The 18,402-nt window shown below is 38.9% G+C and overlaps 1 protein-coding gene across 1 annotated transcript in view; it reads right to left on the bottom strand.

Annotated features, from left to right (window-relative positions):
• The window catches only part of KCTD20 (potassium channel tetramerization domain containing 20), a 26,849-nt gene extending 11,703 nt beyond the window's left edge, over positions 1-15,146 (bottom strand). Inside the window, exon 1 of the mRNA XM_007467269.1 lies at positions 15,066-15,146. The gene's annotated coding sequence lies outside the window, so the exon portion shown is untranslated. The remainder of the gene's footprint in view (positions 1-15,065) is intronic.
• Positions 15,147-18,402: the final 3,256 nt, after the last annotated feature.

Genomic DNA, 18,402 nt, shown 5'->3' with positions numbered 1-18,402 from the left:
ATCGTCCCGGACCGGGGCACGAACCCGTGTCCCCTGCATCGGCAGGTGGACTCTCAACCACTGCGCCACCAGGGAAGCCCACCACTGTTAACTCTTAATTCCAAACATTTGCTGATAACAAACATGTTATTTCTGTAAACCAAACCTGTAGTTTGGGAACTAAAAACTGTACAGTTTTCTAATGGACCTTTTGTACTGACTAAAGCACTTTTATCAGCTAGGTTTCTTTTTTTAAAATCTCTCAAAATTATAGAGAAGTTTCGGGTAGTCTCTTCAGATTATCAACAAATTAGTCAACATATACAGTCAGCATATATTTTCCAAACACCTACTGTGTGGAAGGCACATGGCACTTTGTGCCAGCACTGGGGGACACAAAGGATTGAGCAACATTTTCAAGTGTTAGCCCTAAGCTCTGACTGGTTAGGTGGGGATATATGAAAAAGATAAGCAAATTTATGTAATAAATACAGAATAAGTGATTCACACCAGTGGTTCCAGATTCTCGGGCCTATCTTTACAGTGGGGTCTAGGAATTTATAATTTTAAAAAAAGTCAACTTCTCAGGTAGCTCTCATGTGGCATTCAGGTTTTAAGATAAACATAAAAGAGAAAATCACCTCTAGATTGTATGGTTGGGAAAAGAAGTCTTCATATGAGACAAAATCTGAGCTGGGCTCTGAAGTAAAGATAAGATTTTCTCCTCAACTTTTTATTTTGAAACTTTTCAAATCTGTAGGAAAATGGAAAAAATCATTACAATCAGTAAAATCTTATATATCCGCCAGACTTACCAATGATTATCTGCCTCATTTGTGTGTGAGCCTGTGCTCTCCCACCACACACATTTTTCTGAATCACTTTAAAGTTACAGACATCACAACACTTCACCCAGTTACTTTAGCAAGCATATTCTGATAACATTCTCTTAAAAAAGACAACAGTACTGTTTTCACATCTAAGAAAATGAATAATTCCATAATACTAATATATAACCCATAATCAAATTTACTCAATTGGCCTCATATTTTCTTTCAGAACCTTTTTTTTTGGATCCATAATTCAATCAAGGCTCATTCCTTACATTTGGTTTTTCTGAGTCTTTTCATCTTGCATATTCTATACCACCACCACCACCCCCCGCAATTTGGGGGGGATTGTTTTGTTTTACATGAAATTGACTTTTTAAAAAAGCCTAGGTCCGAAAAGGGAACCCTCCTACACTGTTGGTAGGAATGTAAATTAGTGCAGCCACTATGGAAAGCAGTACGGAGGTTCCATGCTAAAAATAGAGCTACCAAATGATCCACTCCTGGGCATATATTCAGAAAAGACAAAAACTCTAATTCAAAAAGATACATGCACCCAAACGTTTACAGCAGCACTATTTACAAAAGCCAAGACATGGAAACTACCCAAGGGACCATCAACAGATGACTGGTAGATAGCTACACACACACAATGGAATATTATTCAGCCATAAAAAAGAATGAAATATTGCCATTTGCAGCAACATGGTTAGACCTAGAGAATATCATACTAAGTAAGCTAAAGACAAATATTATGATACCACTTATATGTGGAATTTGAAAAATAATACAAATGAACGTATATACAAAACAGAGACAGACTCACAGACATGGAAAACAAACTTAAGGCTATCAAAGGGGAAAGGGGGGGGAGGATAAATTAGGAGTATGGGATTAACAGATACAAACTACTATACATAAAATAGATAAGCAACAAGGATTCACTATATAACACAGAACTATATTCAGTATCTTATAATAACTGTAATGGAAAATAATCTGAAAAAACATAATTGAATCACTTTGCTGTACACCTGAAACTAACACAATATTGTAGACAGACTATACTTCAATAAAAAATAAAAATAAAAATTTTTTTAAATTTAAAGTCTAGGTCAGTTCTAACATCCATCTGATTGATTCCACGTGATTAGATACAAATTTAATTTTCTTAAACAAGAATATGTACATGTATAGGTGACAGTTGAGTCCTTCCAAATGCCATCACATCAGAGGCACATAATGCCAGGCTATCCCACTACAGGGGATAAGTTTGATCATGTGGTTAAAGTGGTGACTATAGGTCTATCCATTGTAAAGAGAGATCTAATACCCTATCTCCAAATAACTTTTCACCCAGTGGTTTTAGCATCTATTGATGATTCTTGCCTGAATCAATTATTACATTTGGGACTACAAAATGATGACTTTCTAATTTTATCATTCCTCCTTCATTTATTGTCTAGCATTCTTCTGTTAAGTAGAACTATTTCTTCACTCTCCCTTTATCTTCCTTTTAAGTATTATTACGAACTCAAAGATCTGTTTTAATCTAATGTATTATAACAATCCATTACCATCATTTTTTTTCAAATTGTCCAACTTTTGGTTCAAATTGTCCCAGGTGGGACTTCCCTGGTGGCACAGTGGTTAAGACTCTTTGCTCCCAATGCAGGGGGCCTGGGTTCGATCCCTGGTCAGAGAACTAGATCCCACATGCATGCCGCAACTAACTCACATGACACAACTAAGGAGCCTGCGAGCCAAAACTAAGGAGCCCACATGCCACAACTAAGGAGCCTGCCTGCCACAACCAAATAGACCCAGCACAACCAAATAAAATAAAATAAATAAATAGTCCCAGTTATGGCTAACATGGTTCCCTTCAAGCCTTCATCTGTGTCATTTAACCCCAATTCTACTGGCTGATGAGGCTACTTCCTGTACAAGATTTTTCTTTTTTTAATGAAAGTTCATAGCAGCTTTATTTTTTATTTATTTTTTTGCGTGAGAGGAATTTTATTTTATTTTATTCTATTCTATTTTATTTTGTACAAGATTTGTCTAAGCTCACCTTTTACCATCTCTGACCCAGACCTAGAATCAGCTATTCCTCCCTGGAGCCTTTGTTCCTTTTAGTGGACAAAAGCATTTATAAATCAGGATCTGAGCACTAGGTGGCTTCATAGCTATTGATATGTCATCGTCTCCTGAAATGGTCTAGAAGCAAAGTTGGGGATTAAAAAAAAAAAAAAAGAGTTTATATTGATATTTTCAACTCAAATTCAACATTATGGGTTTTTTTAACTTACTTTATATTAGTACTATATCTTTTCTCTCAAAATGAAAATCTTGGTTCATAAACTAGTTTTTAAATTATAACATTAATATTACTAACAATAAACCTACTGAGTTTAAGTCTATTGGGGGTCAATTCTTTTTGTCCTTAAAGTATACCCCACTAGGGATGTACGGTCAGTGTGCTACGTTCAAGTTATTTTATTTTTATTTTTTCTCTGTATGTCCTGTAATTTAGGTTCATTTTTTAACACTCAATTATAGCTTATTTTTCATTATTTTTAAATTTAATTTTTGAATATGTAAAACATTTACATTCTTCAAAAGTTAAAGTGTTACAAAAAAGGAATGCTCAGAGAAGTGTCTCTCCCTTCCCCTTTCCCTCCAATATTTTCCTATCTATTCCCTACAGATAACTAGTTTTATTATCTTTCATGTTTCTATTTATAGAAATAAGCATAATGTGTATATATACATATAAATTCTTAATTCTTCTTTTTCTTATACAAAAGATGGAATACCATATCCAGTTCTGTACTTTGCTATTTGTACTTAACAATATATCTCAAATTCACTCCATAGGAGTGATTAGAAGTCTTCCTCATTCTTTTTAATGGCTGTTTAATACTCCACTCTTAGATGTTAATAGGTAGAACTTTGATAGAGAAAAAAGGAAAGAGCATTTTAGACAGGGTGAATGGTGTATAATAAGCAGAAGAGTAAGCGTGAACAGGCTTTATACTATATGAAGGAGTGCAGGCTGTGGGGAGAGCAACCAGGTTAGAGTGAAGGGTGGGAGAAATCAGAATCACCATACCATACGACTTCAGGGAACCCCACGCACAACATCATTTAAGGAGCTGTACAACGCACAACTTAGATGGCTGTATACAACAGCCCTAGAAGATAAGGTTGAAAGCCAAGCTGGAGCTAGCTTACGGAGGCCTTGAGTTATAAAGTAAAATAGAGTTAGGACTTTGTCTTGTAGCCAAAGTTTTTACACAGAGAAATGTCATGTTCAACATGTTGCTTTAAGATAAATACAACCACAGATGGACTAGAAGAGTAAGAGGTTATTGGAATTGTCTAGGCATGAAAGGATCTCAGTGGGTTGACAGCAAGAAGGGTAGTACCTAAGACACAGTCCTGCCTACTTTCAAAGAGCTTACAATCCTAGTTGTTGAGAATGTGAAACACAAGAGTTACATAATACAGAAAAGTGATATTTCAGGATCAGAAGAGACCTTAGTGATTATTTTGTCCAGTAGTTCTCAAGTCTAGCTGATAATCAGAATCACCTAGCAGAACTTGTTAAAAACAATCTTTGGCCCTATTCCCCAGAGATTCTGATTTAGTAGGTCTAGGGTGGATCTGAGAATGTGAATTTTTTTTTTTCATGTGGGATCTTAGTTCCCCGACCAGGGATCGAACCCATACCCCTGCAGTGGAACCGGGGAGTCTTAACCCCTGGACTGCCAGGGAAGTCCCAAGAATGTGAATTTTTAACAAACTCCTCAGCTGATCCTGTGGACTAGCTATGTTTGGGAACAACTCATCTTGTATACCCTTTCATCTCATGAATGAGAGACTGAATCACAACAATATTCTTTTTAAAGAATATTCTAGGAGATTACAAACTTAGAGTAGGGAGACCTTTTTAATCAAGACCAAAAAACGCAAAAGCTAAAAAAGAGAAAGACAAATCTAACTACAAAAAATTTTTTAAACTTTTGTATGGCAAGGAATCCTATAAAGGAAAAAAAATACTTGAAAAATTGTATTTGCAACAGACTTTTTTACAAAGAGTTATTATCACAATATTCAAGGGCTTATGAAAATGCATGAAACTATCCCAACAGAAAAATGCGCAAAGGATGGGGAGAAAAGGGAAATACCCAAGAACTTGGTGAAACTACATTAATAGGCTAGGAAATAGAATTTAAGGCAAAAAAACTACACAAGTTGGGCAAGGCATAACATTTGAAGATATCTGTTGCCAGAACCATTTCTCTTCCTCATTTCTACCTTGGAAGACAGCCGTAACAAGAGAAGAGATAAAGGAGAGAAGAGGGCATTCCAATTCCACAGAAAGGCAGTAATGCCTCTGATTCCACATCCCTTCTCCTTCATTTTCCTCTATGAATTGCTGAGGCCAGGCTAGCAAGCTGGCAGATAAAAGCACAAGGACAGGGCTTCCCTGGTGGCGCAGTGGTTGAGAGTCCGCCTGACGATGCAGGGAACACGGGTTCGTGCCCCGGTCTGGGAGGATCCCGCATGACGCAGAGCGGCTAGGCACGTACCCAAAAAAAAAAAAAAAAAGGCACAAGGACAGTAGTGACAAGATTATAACCACTTGGATATATTTTCCTCTTCTCTACTTGACATCCCTAACTTACCGCCCTTAATACCTTTTTGTCAATATAACTTATGCCCAAGAACAGCTTTTGTGCCAGAAGAGACTATATTACAGTTACTTGGATTTAAATTAAGACTTTAGACCTTACATTCAATTTATAACTGCCTAAAGGCCTTTAAACAGTTTCCTTTACAACTTTATCAAATTACCTATTAAAAAAAGACTTAATAACATTTTTACTCACTACTCAGTTTAAAAGATAAAATAAGACAAATATAGTTTAATCCCCTAAAACCACGATCCTGTTGGATATTGCCAAACATTTTAAACTATACTTATCATCTTATTATGTTCTTTTCTTGTTTTAGCACTTTAATTGCCTCCCAAGCAAATCTTTAAGTACTCAAAAAACCTTCAGTAAATCCCAAAAAAGTAAACTTTTGAATATAGTATATCTCAAGAAGTTCTTAAATATTGCAACACCCTTTCAAAATGCAAAGTTTTCTTATATCCTTAAACTAATAATCAAATCTAAACCCAGTTACTCAAGAACACATTTTACACTGGAACCAAATCAATCAGTTGAGATTCTTCAATATGCCGAATCACCACAAACATTCCATCTTAAGTCCAGATGGACTTAAACTTCACTGATTTAACATATATCATGTGCTACATATTATTCTAAGTACTTTATATTATTTAACTTAATACTCAAAAAAAAAACTTTTATGAAGTAGGTACTATTATTACCCCTATTTAGAGATGAGGAAACTGAGGAAGAAAGAGGTTAAGTTCCCACAGTCACATAGCTAATAAATAGTAGAGCCAGGCTTCAAAATCCAGGCTTCTGGCTCCAGAGTCAAATGCATGTTACCCTTAAGCTTGTGTTACCTCTCCTTACAGGTCTGATTTACTTCATGAATTCCACGTAAGTTTCACAGGTTTGGAGATATGATTTCAAGCCCAAGGTCTGGAGCCAGGACATATGACCTTTCTGTGCCAGTAACAGACAGCACCTTTTCTGTTTAAATAGTTGCTTTGAGATGACCTCTAAATCAATTAACTCCAGATAGGGGTTGATTTTACAATCTGAGTTCCCCAAGTTCAAATTAAGACATTACCTAATTCTGCTGTAACTTTCAACTTTATTACCTAAAAACAGGGTAGATCAAATTCTGTAATTTCCACACAGGTGCTTCTATCTTTTGATGGATTCAACTAGTTATGGTCATTCTAATGACATCTTTAAGCTAGGAACAATCCAAGGTACATAACAGACCAGGCAAAGCTCATGACTCCTAAGAAAAAGCCAGTCAACATATGAGGTCCCTAATGTCCAGGGCACTCTTCTGCTTGCTATTATCTAAAACCCTCTACAGGAAGAGAGACACAAGCTGTTAAAGATTACTTAATGGCAAACTTCCAGGAAATATCCAGGAGATAATACTATTAGCAATAATGTCTTTAAACAGTACAAGGGAGTGCAATTAAAAATTTTTAAATGTATTACTCAATACAGTAGGCCATTTTATAAGAAAGAGCTAAGTTTTTGTACAGTAAGAAAAGATCGGAAGGTCTTAGGGGACAGATCCATGGATCAGTACTGTAGCAATAGAACAAACATTGAAAATTCTGGAGACAATCCAGAATCACTGTGTCAAGATGGTTCAAGGACCAGTATCAATTAGCATCAAAAGTTTTCACCGACTCTTAGCAAAAATGAGGACAGTGGAGATGATGTAACACATGGGGGCGGGCACACACACAAACACAATTATTATCCCAGTTCTAAGACACGTGACATTGCCTAAGACATCAATATAATAACAGCATTTCAGGAAAGCACTATTATATTAAATACATACATGATTTTAAGATACAGCCTGATTTCAAAAATATTAAAATGTGAATTGAAAATTATGGTATATATTAGTGTAATGCTTTCTTGGTACCTATATTAAATCTTTACTTCTTTTCTGATATTAAATGTCTTTTCTTTTACAACATAATGGTGACAGAAAATGACAGTCAGATTTTTTTTTTAATGTCCTAAAAGGCTAGCAACCTGATGATGGGCTCCCAATTTCCCCCCACAATTTTACCAATCATAAATCTCAAAAAAAATCTGGGTCCCAAATCACCTTCCATCTAGGACTACAAAAACACTTCTATTAGTTCAGTCCATCCTACCTAAAAATATCCCAAAATAAGGACTCTCTTGCTTAGCTCACCCTATTGGTGGCCAGCAATCCTCAAGGGAAAAAAATTTTTTTTTTCCTTGGGCCAAGTTGAAGTCTGCCTTCCTCCCCACACCCACCGTGACTTCCACGCATTGGCAAGTCCTATGCCCTGGAAAAATGCAATTATCAGAATGGGATGGGTAAAACAGAAAACAAAAACCAAAAAAAACCCCCATCTGTTTGAAGGCATTAGACAACTAGTAAGATAGCCCAGACTGCAGAGAAGCTGTGATGGTCAGTTTTATACGGCAACCCTTGAGGCTACAGTCCTAGTTATTCAATCAAACATTAATCTACGTGTTACTGTGAAGGTATTTGGTAGATGTGATTAAAGTCTTTAATCATTTTAGTTTAAGTAAGGAAGATTATCCTAGATAATGTGGGTGGGCCTGATCCAACAATTGAAAGGCTTTAAGGGCAGAACTGAGGTTTCTCTGAGGAAGAAGAAATTTGACTGGAATGCAGCTTCAACTCCTGCCCAAGAGTCCCAGCCTGCGTTCCTCATGGCCTAGTCCAGTCTCCACAATGTATACACCAACTCCCTTCAATAAGCAGCTTAATATATATGTGTGTATATTTATATACAAATAGATGACAGATTATTTTGATGATATATAAATACTACACAGAACCATACTCCATAATTAAAACCGTCCTTCAAAGAAAACTTCAGGACCAAGTGGCCTGACTAGCAAATTCTTCCACGCCTTTAAGGAAGAAATTACATCAGTCTTATACAAACGCTTCCAGAGAACAGAAAAAGAGGACCTATATCCCAATTCACTTTCTGAGGCCAGCATAATACTTACCTAAAACCTGACAAGAAGATCACCAAAAAGCATTACAGATGACTTTTTCTCATAAGCACAAAATCCTATACAAATTATTAAAAAATCAAACCCAGATACATCAAAAAGGATAATACATATGGCAAAGGTTGCCTTAACATTCTAAAATCAATATAATTCATATGCTGAAAGGCTAAAAAAGTTTTAGAATAATAACTAAAATAGCATGAAACAGTACTGATAAACTAGACTTAAAAAGGGCAGGTTGAAACAATAAATATAGTCACAGAAAAAAAGGTTAAAAATATAAACAACTATTCTCCCTTAATTGTAGGCTTATCATATGTGATTTTAAAAAATTGTTTTATTGAGTATGCCAAAGTCTCTAAAATGAATGTGTTATTACTTTTAAAATGAGAAAGGAAAATGTATCTGTAAAAACAGGGAACTCTTCAAGAAAATGTTGGAGTATTTTTTTTTTTGGAGTATTTTTAAAGCTTAGAACAGTTTAAAAGAAATTTTTTAAAGTTTTAGAAGAAAATGATATATTACTAAAGAGATTTGGACATTTTTCCATCTAGATTAAAGGAGAAATATTAGGAATATAAGACAAATTAGGAATTCAGGTTAAAAACATGAAATAGTTTCTCAAGCAGATTATTCAATAGGATGACAGAATAATCCTGGTAGCTTTAAATCCAACACAAGGGCTTAATGTGGAGGCATGGTGTGCTTCTTAGGGTACTCAACAGCAAGCATGGTTCTAAGGAACAGGCAGAAGGTAGGACAGGTGGGTAGGCACAGGATAAAGGATGATGCTCGAATCTCAAGTCAGAGGGTGGTCAACAATTAGGGCAATGGAACATTCAGATTACCTGACATTTAATTCCCTAAACAGATTGTTATGAGCTAAATTAAATTGTGTTTCCCTCAAAATTCGTATGTTGAAGTCCATTACCCTAAATCTTCAGAATGTGACTGGAAACAGGGCCTTAAAGAGGTGATTAAGATTAAGTGAAGTCATTAGGGTGGGCCCTAATCCAATACAAATGGTGTCCTTTTAAGTAGAGGAAATGAGGACACATACAGGCACAGAGGGAAGACTGACCATGTGAAGACACAGGGAGGAGAAGGCAGCCACCTCCAAGCCAAGGAGAGAGGCCTCAGAAGAAATCAACCCCGCCAACACCTTGAACTTGGGCTTCCAGCCTCCAGGATTGTGGGAAAATAAATTTCTGTTGTTTAAGCCACACAGTTTGTGGTACTTTGTTAGGGCAGTCCTAGCAAACTAATACACAGATACAACTGCAAAAATTAAATTTTACCCTCTCCCACCAAAAAAGAGATTTAGGGCAAACACACTGAAGGCGTCTTACATGGTTTTAAGGTATGGACTGTGATCTTCATATAGAAGTGTAGATCATTAGCTGTTTTATTCTAAGGAAGGTGAACTTTCTTTAATAATCTTCTTGACCAAATCATGTCACAGATCTTTCTACTACACCCCAGTGCTTTCCAAAATGTTAGTAAACCCTGCCTCCATGTTATAGAAAGAACAGAGATAAAGTTTAATTTATATCTATACTTATCATAAAAGCCTTAATATTTCAATGCTGGAAAGGACAATCTGAATCTAAAGAAAATATCTTCTTAAATTAAAATATTAAAAAAAAACAGTTAACAGCCAGCAACTCCTGGGAACTCACAATAGTCAGGTGCAAATCAAAGCATTTTACATGAATTAACCCAACCCTAATAACCCTCTGAGGTAGGTACTATTACAACCTCTTTTTCGGAGACATAGAAACTGATGAATATCCAAGCTAGTAAATGAAGGCACTAAGACTTAAACCCAGTTAAAACTGGCTCCAAAGCCCACATTCTTAACCACTGCCCAATGAAGTATAATGAGGGCACAATTGAGCATAAATTGTAATGGCTTTGGAGTCAGTTTAAATTTGAATGCTGGCTCTGCCACTTACACGGTGTATGACTTTGGGCAAACTTAAGCTCTTTGTGTCTTAGATTCCTTGGCTATAAAATGGAGATAATTAAATGAGGCAATGGATGAAAAAACATTTAGCACAGTGTCTGGAACATAACAATGTCTACTAAGTCCTTACTATTTCTAATTCTACTTTCATGAATATACAAGAACAATCCAACAATGTCTACTTTGGGATGGACTTCCCTGGTGGCGCAGTGGTTAAGAATCCGCCTGCCAATGCAGGGGACACGGGTTCGAACCCTGGCCCGGGAAGCTCCCACATGCCATGGAGCAACTAAGCCCGTGCGCCACAACTACTGAGCCTGTGCTCTAGAGCCCATGAGCCACAACTACTGAGCCCGCGCGCCTAGAGCCCGTGCTCCACAAGAGAAGCCACTGCAATGAGAAGCCCGCACCCCTCAACAAAGAATAGTCCCCACTCACCGCAACTAGAGAAAGCCCGCGCATAGCAACAAAGACCCAACACAGCCAAAAACATAAATAAAATAAAAATTTAAAATTAAAAAAAAAAGAATCCACCTGCCAATGCAGGGGACACAGGTTTGAGCCCTGGTCTGGGAAGATCCCACATGCCGCAGAGCAACTAAGCCCATGCGCCACAACTACTGAGCCTGCAGTCTAGAGCTGCGTGCCACAACTACTGAAGCCTAGAGCCTGTGCTCCGCAACAAAGAGAAGCCCATGCACTGCAACGAAGAGGAGCCCCTGCTCGCCGCAACTAGAGAAAGCCCGGGCGCAACAACAAAGACCCAAATGCCACCAAAAATAAATGTATTTAAAAAAACAAAAAACAATGTCTACTTTGGGGACTCTAAGCAAAAATAGCAAAGGGTTCTCTTCTTTCATCTATACTTCTTTCCTTCCTATGATTCCAGAAATGCATATACTATTCCAATAATCCAATAATCTCATTTCTCATAAGAAGTATATTAAATCAGATTAGCAGTTAGAGCAGTCTTATATTCTGTCTCCCACAGAGATACCTAATAACTTGGGTAAGGACAACAGTACAGTTATGCGACAATTTCAAAAGATTCTGGACATTGCTCAAACATCTAACATTTAATAAAAATTCACGAATGTACTTACTTTAACCTTTACCAAATTAAAAAAAAAATACCGAGTTCATAACATTTCTTGGGATTACAAGATAACTATTTGCTATTATTTGTTCTATTACTACTTATTCCAAGCTTCAGAGTTCCTTATTTTAGTGTTCCCAATCTTCCTGATTTATGTGGTTAGAAAATACTCTCCTTCAATCTCCATTTTTCAAAATACTGCTTCTGTACTCATGTGAAAGTCTCTCAGTTTTTTTTATCTACTTATAACTGAACTTCTCTAAGGCTTTTCGGTTTTTTTGTTTTTTGTTTTTTTTTGCGGTACGCGGGCCTCTCACTGTTATGGCCTCTCCCGTTGCGGAGCACAGGCTCCAGACGCGCAGGCTCCGCGGCATGTGGGATCTTCCCGGACCGGGGCACAAACCGTGTCCCCTGCATCGGCAGGCGGACTCTCAACCACTGCGCCACCAGGGAAGCCCGCCTTTTCCATTTTTGAAGCATTTTTCTTGAGATGATTTAGTGGAAAGAACACTGGGCTAGGAGCCAGGAGTCCTCACTCTGCCGTCTCAACTCTCAGATTCCTCATCTTAAAAGGCAAGAGGATTGCAATAGATAAATTTGTAATAGGTTAACTTATAGCTCTAAGCCTCATATTTCCAGGACTCTGGGTCTTCCAACTAGAAATCATTCAGTGTGCCAACAATTTCCCTAAACTTTACTCCAGTTAGCCAAGGAGGAGTAGGCATGTTCAGATTCAGGGGCAGAGTAAGACACATTAATCGGAAAGCCCAGGGCTACAGAAGGAAAGACATGGTATTTTGTGAATCAACAGAAAAAGATAAGTAAGAAAAATGAGATGACAAGAAGAAACAAAGACAGAAAAAAAGTCAGAAACACACAGTCTAACTCTAATCTCATACCTACACACCTATTTGAAGAAGAACTAAGAAACAAAAAGTTTTGGGAGAAGAGGTTATCCAGCCCTCTTATCTACCTCAAGGGAGCAAGGCAACTCTATGACATCTTTGCAATGTTGTTGCTAAAATGGCCTACTACAGTGCTTTGCACAAAACAGGCATTACTGGGGTATCTGATGACTGAATTAATGTTCAGATGACCTGAAAGTCCTCATAAATGCTACTGGTACTGCTACATACCAGGAAATCTGAGAGCTCAAGGCAATGGGAAATACAAGGCACTGGCTGTCCTGGTTCTAAGGGGAAGGAAACTAAATTAGTTGGGAGGGGGGAAGATTTGGCCTAATGGCATAACTTATGAGCTGATGGTACTGGAAGCAGCTTCCAGAAGGTAAAAGGACAGATTAACAGGCACAGACCATCTCTAAGGCAATATTATAATATGTATGAAAGTATTTCCTACCCTAGTGTCAGAGTCCAAGAAAGCACTATCTTTTCTAAAGTTTCCTTCCAAAGAGTCAGATCTTCTTGGCTTATGATTGGTTAGGGGGCAGGGGAGAGTAAATCAATAAAGGGATAAGGAAGTTGGGCAGTTCTAAAAATTCTCAGGGCAGCCCTATTTTGGTGTTTCTCAAAGTGTGGTCCCTGAATCACCAATAACAGACCAAGGGAGGGGGTGCCTGCTTAAAATGCAGACTCGGAAACCCATCACTGATCTCCAGAATCAAATTTCTGGGAGAGGTACAAATCAAAACCACATGAGCTATCACCTCACACCTGTCAGAACAGCTATCATCAAAAAGAACACAAATAAAACATGTTGGCAAGGATGTGGAGAAAAAGGAACCCTTGTACACTGTTGGTGGGAATGTAAATTGGTGCAGCCACTGTGGAAAACAGTATGGAGGTTTCTCAAAACAACTAAAAGAGAACTACCATATGACCCAGCAATTCCACTCCTGGCTATATATCTGAAAAAAACAAAATCACTAATTGGAAAAGATATATGGACCCTAATGTTCACAGCAGCATTATTTACAATTACCAAGATATGGAAGCAACCTAAGTGTCCATCAACAGATGAATGGATAAAGAAGATGTAAAATACACACACACACACACACACACACACACACACACACACACAAATGGACTACTACTCAACCATAAAAAAAGAATGAAATTTTGCCATTTGCAGCAACATGGATGGACCTGGAGGGCATTATGCTAAGTGAAAAGTGAGAGAAAGACAAATACTGTATGATATCACTTACATGTGTTATCTAAAAAAATACAACACACCTGTGAATATAACAAAAAAGAAGCAGACTCACAGATACAGAGAAAAAAACAAGTGGTTACCAGGTAGGGGTGGAATAATATAGGGCTGGGGGAGTGGGAGGTACAAACTATTGGGTGTAAGGCTCAAGGATGTACTGTACAACACGGGGAGTAGAGCCAATATTTGGTAATAACAGTAAATGGAAAGTAACCTTTAAAAATTGTATAAACAATTTTAAAAATTATTTTAAAAAATTTCTGGGAGGGGCATTGGTACTTTTAAGGAGCAAACTTATGTTTGAGAACTAGGGTCCCAGAATTTGGGTCGTGGGGGGTGGGGGTGGGGAAGAGGAGTTAAGGGTGGAGTTCTTCAACCGGATTCTTCAAATTCAACTGCTGTAACTACAACACTGTTTGGAGGACCATTAAAAAAAGAACCTTAATTTCTCAGGTAACAGCTGCAGCTAGTTGTTTAACAGCTAACAGGGGCACAATTAAAGGGCCTGGAAAATTCATTTTCATAAACTGGTTAAACAGTTCCTCAGTCTGTTTATCCTGTTAGTTTGTTCACTGGTTTCTCCTTCAAAAATAAATCGGATCAATCCAGGAATTTTCAGAAAGAATCACAAACTCCAAAATAGAAGAGGTTTTTTTTTTTTTTTGATAGTGCAGAACTAGGCTTTTAAACCCGAAAACACTGAACGGTATAAAAAGTAAGGTTTTATTTAAAAGAAAATTACCAGTTGAGGCTCCCCCAGCTCTTCTGCACTCAGAGGCACTGATAAAAGCTAGTAATTTGTGGATGGCAGAGAAGGAAGACTGAAGCAGGGGTGCAAAGAGCGAGAAGTCCGACCAACTACCTAATTTTTAATGAATTCAGTTAACTGCCACAAAAAACACGTCTGCAAATGTTTTATCAATAAACACTCCGGGGCTCTCATCATTCCTCTTCTGTTGGGATTAAAAACACCAAAGGCCTGCAGGAAAGTCAAATTATACTTTAGTTGTCCCCACGACTGTGTTGACGATTTCCACACAAGGTGACCCCCCTTCTTCCCCGGATTACCAAGCTTTACCCTCAGCACGGAAACTGGCGCCTGAAACCCATTTGCCAACGTTGTGCCTCGAGATGACTGTAGCCCCGCGAGCTTTCAAACGGGGTCCGACCCGGCGAGCTGCCGCCCGAGCCGCGTCCTGAGGAGTCGGCCCCCTACCCACGACACAAAGGCACCTTCCGGGGCCAGGCCCGCTGCCGCACTCGGCCCGCCGGGTCTTCGAGGCGAACGGTCTCGTGCCGCCACTTACCTGAAGCTCCCTGCCGCGCTCTCGCGCTCGGGGGCCGAATCCGCCCGGGAGGCGCGCGCACACGGCGCCGCAAGCAGCCGCCCCTCGGACAGTCCGGGCCGCAGCGGCGCGCGCCCCCCAGCCCCCGCCCCGGCCCGCGCGGCCACACGGCTGAGTCACCCGGCGCTTCAAGTTAAGAGTCCCCCTTCGGCGCGCGGGGCACGCCGGGAAGGCCGGGCTCCGGCCAACCCCCCCCCCCCGCCCCGTCCCACGCAGTACGCTCTCACCGCTGCACAGCCACGGTAGATCGATTTCTGAGCTTCGGATACCCTCTTTCAATTATTAAAAGTCTGAAACGGAAAAGTTAGTAGTTATCTGAATTGTGAAACAAGCTCGCCCAGCCCCGGGACAGCCAATGGTTTTAGAAAATTGTGGAGCCCGGATCTTTACATACGTTTGCGGGGAGGAGGTAGTGAGAATAATGGAGTTCCTTAAACACCTTTTGCTTGGAAATCCCTCTCCTGGATATGCATTCTGACCTAGAGGAGGGAGGAAAACGCCACGTTTTTCTCAAACCTTCAGTTTAAGGAAACTACATAGTATAGCAAACAAAGCTGAATTACACATTTTTAATCAACCTGAAGCAAATTATTGGAAAATTGGTTGTGTTACTAGTGAAATATTACAACACTCAAAAAATTAGCTATGTATAGTCCATGACCTATAAAGCGTAAAAGGAAAGAAATAGCATCAGTCCTTTCTGTCATGATTTCTACTGGTTTTTGTACTTTTAAAAGTTATACTAGTTAAATAAAAAGTTATACTGGTTATGCAAACTATTTTCTTTTAAAATTGTTGAAAACCAATTAAGCTAATAATAGCACGATTTCTTAAATTTTGAGTCAACTTCATTTTCATTACTTAAGAGTCTAAAAACTAATTTGGGGCTAATGATTATGATTAGGTTTGAAATGGAAGGAATATAAGAAAATATCTCATTCCAGTAGGTTGCAAATGGTTGCCAGATACTTGTATAGTAAAATTGCCTCATTAAGGGCAACAACTTTAAAAAACTGAAGCTATAAATTTGTCCACTGTAATTTTATCTTAGAGGTGTAGTGGGTCAGTCCCCATTTCTATTCTTTCACTTCACTTACAATGACTAAAACATCCAGTACTGTGTTTGAATCAGGATGGGCTAGGTGCTGCACCAGTCACCTGTAGGTCACTAGTAGGTCAGGTGACTCTACAGGGCAGCTCACCTTCACGTGGTGACACAGCATTCCCAGCTGCTTCCATCCCTGGCTACCCAACACGAGGTTTCACATCAGGGATGCCAGAAGAGCTAGACTGGAGAATCCTGCAAGGGCTTTTCTTTGCCTCCTCCGGATGTGGACCTTTCTGCTGACATTTCATTGGCCTGAACTAGTCACCCGGCCAAACCTGACTTGACTCTAAGAAGGCTAGGAGGTATAACTTCCTGTGTGCTGAGGGAAAATGAACAAGAAAAAAGATTTGATGAACACAGCATCGTCTCTGTCATAGTGTTCAATAGTAAAACTAAATATAAACCAATTTGAATGTGTTATAGGATCCAAACTTTACAACCAAAGTAATATAGAGAATTATTCAAACTAATGCCTTTATTTCCATTTCTATAAAGTACAACAGTACGTCCTCTGAATCAAAAGGAAGAAAAAACTTTTCTGATGTTCACGCAAGACAGTTCTTGAAACAAATTATTCCTTTCTGGAAGGGTTTCTCTCTGCAGATTTGTAATATATAAAAATCTGGGGGCTTCCCTGGTGGCGCAGTGCTTGAGAGTCCGCCTGCCGATGCAGGAGACACCAGGGAAGCCTGAAGCTATTTCTTAAAGTGTTGTTCTGGATCCCTTTCTCCCTTTAAGCCCCTGTCAAGGAGAATTCATCTCTTTCTATAGCTTCAACCCAACAGCTCCATGTTAGTGATGTTCAAATGTTTATCTTGAGTTCTAATCACTTTAGAAAACTGAGAGTCACTTTTTACTGCTATCAACATGTTCACTTCCATGTGTGATTACATATTTGCATCAGCTTCTGCAAATCTACTGTGGAACACATTTCCTTACCCTCCAAAAAAAAAAAAAAAAAAAAAAAAAAAAAAAAAAAAAAAAAAAATCTGGCCCCAACGTTGGAGAATTAGGCTAACTACTGTGTCTTTTAATCAGTCATTAAGACTAAATGGTTCTATTCTTGTCTCTAATCTCATATAATGAATAGCATATCAGTCCTGGTACTTCTTTTGGGTAGACATCAAGGAGATGGAGTATGAAAAATGTAGAGTCACAGAAAGCAGAGGTGTATGCTGATTTTTACCATTTTATTTCTAATTTAATGCATCTCCAAAATCTGAATCTCTCAGATGTATCTGGAGCTGAAACCTTTCTTTATTATTATTTTTAAAAATATTTATTTATTTTGTCTGTGCCGGGTCTTAGCTGTGGCATGTGGGATGATGATCATACGTGTTGTAGCATGCAAACTCTTAGTTGCAGCATGCATGTAGGATCTAATTCCCCAACCAGGGATCAAACTCGGGCCCCCTGCATGGGAGTGTGGAGTCTTACCCACCAGACCACCAGAGAAGTCCCTGGAACTGAAACCTCTCTAATGTCAAATTGGGAGGCCTGAAATTTTCAATTGTCATAATGGCCAATTCAGTTTATTTGATTAACTGTGTTATTTAAGTTCCTTAAATATAACATCTACTACCAGTAAATATTACAAAGCACTTTTCCCAATATTTCACGTAACTTAAATTTCTCAACAGCCCTGTGTGAAAGGAAAATCAAAATGAAGTTGGGGTCTTGCCCTGGTGGCGCAGTGGTTGAGAGTCTGCCTGCTGATGCAGGGGACACGGTTCGTGCCCTGGTCTGGGAGGATCCCGCATGTCGCAGAGCGGCTGGGCCCGTGAGCCAACGGCTGCTGAGCCTGCGCGTCCGGAGCCTGTGCTCCGCAACGGGAGAGGCCACAACAGTGAGGGGCCCGCCTACCGCAAAAAACAAAAAAAAACAAAAGAAAACCTCATGATTCCTTAAGGACAAATATTGTATGACTCGAGTAGGGGTCAATCACAATTCTCGCAAGGCAACTTTTAACAACCTCGTGGCTTTTTGTCTTTGTAAAGCCCCTGATTCTTTTTCTTCCCAGGAACACTCCTTTAGGGTTACCCAAATCTGTGTCTCCCCAGCTGCAATTCTTAAGGCCCCAAATAAACTTTTCTTACCTGCAGCCTCCTGCATTATTTTTTGGTTGACACCTGGGAGATAGATTTTACTACTCAGATTCACAAATGAGGAAAACAAGACATAAACAAGTAC

Source organism: Lipotes vexillifer, unplaced genomic scaffold (assembly GCF_000442215.2).
Source record: "Lipotes vexillifer unplaced genomic scaffold, Lipotes_vexillifer_v1.1 scaffold528, whole genome shotgun sequence".
NCBI lineage: Eukaryota > Metazoa > Chordata > Mammalia > Artiodactyla > Lipotidae > Lipotes > Lipotes vexillifer.
This window is presented reverse-complemented; position numbering and strand designations above follow the sequence as displayed.